We start from the raw sequence: 5,562 nt of genomic DNA, 5'->3' as shown, positions 1-5,562 counted from the left end.
TTTCTGGGTTATTGCATTTGTTAGACCTCATGGCTGCTTCAATACTGTTGGTTCCATCTGCCCACCTCAAGATGCGGCAGCTTCACTTTGACTACTGCTGGATTCAGAAGTGGACTGGCAGTCATTCAAAATTCCGCTCCCACTGTAACTGAAGGTAGACCTGGAATGTTGGAACAATACACATAATTTACAGGTATGGAGACCTTTTAAAGATCCTCCTCCACTAGCACGTGCTAACATTGGATTCTTCACTCACTGGTTGGGGCGCAACTCTGGGTCAACTGCAGACACTCTTTAGACTCCAAGAGCGAAGAAGCCCCATATAAATTATTATTTTTTATTTTTTTTTATTTTGATTTAGCTGTAAAATACAGCCTTTCAAAAAGAGAAACAAAAGAAACTAGAAAAGAATTATACATTACATCATTAGATTACAATATACAAAAGTATTTGATATGCCCAATTGTTATTAAAACATATAATATTAGAAAATTAGGAAGTTCAATTTAGCAGCAAATCACTAAAACATGTCCACATCAATCCATTTCATTATGTAATACCACACATTGAAACAGCATGTTGGACCACTTGTGTCATTTAAAATTCAAATTAAAATTGTATCACTTTAGAGTTGAGATTAGTAGTATCACTTCAGTCCGACAAGGCTAGTGATTCAATAAACATGTCTTCACTCAAGCTGGACTCACTCTCGAACAAATGTTTAAACATTTTACATCTTTGTTGTAATAAGGCAGGACATTCAGAGAATAAGTGTTTTAGTGTCTCCATTGCTGTTGTAACAAGACAAAATCTACAATTGGCATTGGCTGTTTTCTTTCTCATGAATTTCACTTGATTCGTATGGCAAATATTCAATCGTATTCTCATATATGTATACCTGGATTTGGCATCTGGGAACTTTGTTAAGTAGTTTTCCATTACATTAAGTTTTTTGGTTGCAAAAGCTTGTTGTGTAAACACTTGTAGTTTTATACATGCCTCTCGAGTTCTTATCCAATCAAACAATTCATGTTTCATTTTTACCCTCTCTGGGTTGGTAATGAGTAGCTCAAGATCAATACCAGATATATTCATTAGTTCTTTTACCCACTTTCTCCATTTCTCAATTTTGGGGTTCACTGATTCTAACATATGTCCTCTCATTGTATACATGATTCCATTTTCTCTAGTAGCCATGTTATATTTACGATACAGCATCAAGATTTTCCATGCATAAATTGCATACAATGATACTAGACCGAGTTCATGTCGTATTAAACACATAGAGGTAGACATTGGAAGGCCACAGATTTATTTCCAATAACGACCCTCAAGTTTTAGCCACACATTCTCTGGAACGGTCTCTCTTGTTTCAGCACCATAGGTTATTATCGGTGTGACCTTTTGCTTATAAAATGTGATGGCTGGAAGTAATGAAAATTTGCCAAATTTGCCTTGTATTATCTTAGACTGAGCTATACCAGTATTAACCTTGGTTTCGACTTCACAGAAATATGGTTTGTCCTGTTGGTTATTGCTAATTGTCACTCCCAAGTACTTGTAATCAGAGATGACACCTATATTCACGTTCTGGATTTGCCATTTTCTGGTTTTGGAGATTATTTTTTTTTTCTTTGGCTCAAGTATCATGATTTTGCACTTGCCTTGATTAATTGTAAGCAAGTTTGCGTCAACATAATTGCTTAGTGTATCTAGGAGTGCAAAATCATTATTATTCATATTTAATGTACACATCAATAGTATAAAATCAACCTGAACACATTTCATAAAACAAATCAAGTAGAAAATATAAACAGAATTATATATACAATTGTATCAAAAATATTTCACTGCATTCAATTACTTGCATTAAATTTTCGTTCATACACCTTACTCAATTAAAATAAATCAACCATAACCTATTGCGCAGTTAATTTCTTTTCTACTATTAGCCAAACCCTGTATAGGCTTAAATGCAATGATCTACCTTGAGTGTTCAGACACGGCAACCAAAATGAACCAGTCGTAACGGTATTCATATGGTGTACATATTCTCCTAGATGTCGCACATAAGCGGGGACTAATAGAGTGCATTCAGTTAGAACATGTTTTGGAATTTCTATCATCGTTTGATTAAGCCAGATTCGACAGTGTCTCTCAGCCTTCGGAGTCCTAGTTGTACAACCCACCACCGAGAGCACAGGGAGACAATTAAAATGAAGTTAAAGTATGAAACATCAAAGATCCTTGGAGGGACAAATAATTAAATATGGCTGGGGTTTCATATAATAATATAGTGTAAAATAAATGTTCTGAAGATCCTGGCAATTTCCTATGCTTGGAAATTGTTTCTTCCAATCATTCAAAATGACTCTGTTCTTTTAAGGACTGACAGCATGACGGACATGTTTTAAGCAGGGAGGCATCAGGTTGCCTCCCCTTTGTCGATTGGCTATTCAGATTTGGGAATGGGCCATTCTGCGTTGGATTTCTCTCCAAACGGTTCACCTGGCTGGGGGTCTTAATACGGTGGCAGATAGGCTCAGTCAAGTCTCTCATGCCAATCACAAGAAAGGAGTTTAAGACCTCAGTAGTTTAGATTTTTGGGATGTGGGCACATCCACAAGTGGACTTGTTTGTAACATATCAGAATCACAAATGCAAACTTTTTATATCGCTGGTGAGCCAATGACAGGGCTCAATAGGAGGTGCTGTACAGATTGTGTTGGATCACAGAGCCTCCGCTCACTTTGCTGCTGAGAGTCCTATCAAACTTCTGTAGCTCCTACAATTTCTCTCTTGTCCTGACAGCTCCAAATTAGCCAACTCGCATCTGGTAATCTGACCTCCAAAGGTTGGAACAGGCGGATGCTCTCATTCTCCTGATATCCCTGGATCTTCTCAGACAATAGAGGGGACAGTTTTTCATCTTTCCCCTATATCACTGAGCTTGGTGCACGAGAAACGAGTTTACGGAGATCTAAGGTTATCGGAACAAAATTTGTCAATAATTTTGGCAGCCGGAAAGGCATCTAGTAGACAATAAAATAAATGCAAATGGATGCGTGACCATTTTTCTTATCCACGCTCTGTTTCGTTGGATGATATTCTTTCCTGTTTGTCTTACCTGGCAGCTTCAGTAGTGAAGGTACAATCTTGCAGATTGTATTTGTCAGCTGTTGAAGCTTATATAGGCTATATATTCTCTATGGCCAACACTATAATTGAGGCATTTTGAAGGCTTTGTAACACAAGTAAATGGGACTCATCCATCCTTCAACCTTAATGTCATCTTTGCAGCGGCTGCTCTAGCTCGCAAACTATTCGAGCATATGCTTGCGGCAGACATTGAATTAGGTTCATGAAAGTCAGCTTTTTTGGTTGCGGTTACGTCAGCAAGGAACATTCGCAAAATTCTAGCCCTATCAGCTACAGGATGAGGTGCTTCTTAGGGCTCATCCTTCTTTCTTGCCCAGATTGTTTCTTGCTTTCATATTAACCAAAGGAGGTTGTACAACCTACCTTCCTTCCTTCTCCACAAAATGAAGGTGCAAGAACTTTGCATTGTCCTGATGTGAGACGGCTCTGAGTTTAGAAAGTCACACAGCCTTTTCATAACATTTGGGGGGTGAGCAGCCAGGAACTCAAGCTTCCAAAGCTATTGCTGGATGGATTGTCTCCTGCATTTAGAAAGCCTGGATGCTTAACAAGAGAACAGCTTCTAAGGGCCTCCAGTCACATTTAGTTAGGGCTAAGGCTGCAGCTATCGCCCTAGTGACAAGGCCACCACCCTGGTCTTCTCACAAGGAGGCAAGGGCCCTCTCATCTATGGTTGGGATCCCTAGCTGGGGGAACTGAGAAACCAGCCTTACCCCTGAGAAGGAAGGTAGCAGCTGGGAAGTACCTAAGCCTGCGCCTTCCCTTTGTGCCTGTATGAAAAACTAGTAGTACACCTTTGTCTCACAGCTTGCCTGCCGACAAAGCTGCTCACCAGAATCTGTGTTACAGGAAAGCACAGCCAGAGCACTGGGAGAGCACTAAGTTACCTTTGGCTCCCTGAAGAAGCCAGAGAATGTCTGAGGCCCTTAATAACCTAGGCACCCCTCCCTGCACCACAGCGAGCAGTGGAGAAAAGCACAGATAGAGGGCGAGCTGCATGCCACTGCAGCTACACAGCGGCAACCTCATGCTGTGCTCCTGGTGGCAAGGAAAGGCAGTAATAAGGGAAATTGGGCTTTAAATTGGGGTTTTATATTGTGCTTAATGCCGGAGTCCAGCCTCTAAGTGCAGACCCGGCATCAAACCCATGCTGCTCAGTGTTGTCTTGCTACCAAGACAAGCACATTGAAGAGTGCCCCCTAGGCCACCATAGAAAACAAACAGTTAAAGTGCTGGACTTACCAACAGGACGGAAAGAGAATTATACCCGACAATGGCTTCGACATGGAATTGTACGAACACCCACTAACGCACCGTTGTGCATCTGTGCATGAAAAGGGGCAGGGCATAAATGGTCTTTTTAATGCATTTTGTGCTATGTAACATCTCCCAGGCAAAGATAGTGACGGGAGATTGATTAGGGAAAGCTGACCAATGGCAAGGTAAGTGGACGTATAAGGTAGGGGAAAGGAAGCAGAAGGTGTGGGTTGTTTGGGTGAGGTCATAGGAGGAGCAGGAGGATCAAGGGACGATGGGGCAGAAGGAGGACGTGGTGGAATGTAGAGGCTATTACTTGAGAAGGTGTGGTATTGCTGTTTTGAGGGCATGGGTACTGTAGTGTGAGTGAGCATGTTTGTGTAGCAAATTACTGAGAATATGTAGTGTATCGAGAGCCTGCGTAGTGTGCCTGTGATTGAAAGAGAAGTGGTATTGTACAGAGAGGGAGAAGTGCTCGCAGTGGTGGGTGGAGGAGAGTAGTGGCGGGAGGAGGAGAATAGTAGTGATGGTGGTGGGAGGAGGAGAGTAGTAGTGGAAGGAGGAAAGTAGTGGTTTGAGGAACAGAGTAGTAGTGGAAGGGAGGGGAGTAGTAGGGTGGAGTGGGAGTAGTGGTAACCTTAAAGGGTATGGGTGAGGGTAGGAGGAGTGAAACAGCAGAAGGACGGAGGACTGGTGGAAGGAGTATGTGGAGGCGAATGGTAGTAAGTATAAAGTGAGTGGGCATGGCTGAAGTAGTCTGAATACCACAGAGCCAGTGCAAGGCACTATCCAAACTCCCATTTGAACACTAATGCTGGCGGAGTTTAGAGCCACCATTTGCAAAAGTCAACTATTCGATTTTAAGGGTTACCATTTGGTAGCACTAACCAGGGTTACTGACGCCTGGGTTAGAGAGGAAATCCCATCGACAGGAGAGAGAGGGACAGCCATAGGGGCCACAAAATAGAAACTCAAACCCTTGAACTGTCTCAAAGAATAGGAGTGTTTTTCTGTGCCAACTGTGACACCTTTCAGTCACAAATGTATACTAGGATGTCATCAGCAAAACAGCCACCTAGGCTTTGCCATCTGCTTTTTGCAAACATTACTGTATGAATACAGGTTCCAGGGTTGATGGCAGATTTC

This window comes from Ambystoma mexicanum, chromosome 3p (assembly GCF_040938575.1).
Source record: "Ambystoma mexicanum isolate Mex_15411 chromosome 3p, UKY_AmexF1_1, whole genome shotgun sequence".
NCBI lineage: Eukaryota > Metazoa > Chordata > Amphibia > Caudata > Ambystomatidae > Ambystoma > Ambystoma mexicanum.
This window is presented reverse-complemented; position numbering follows the sequence as displayed.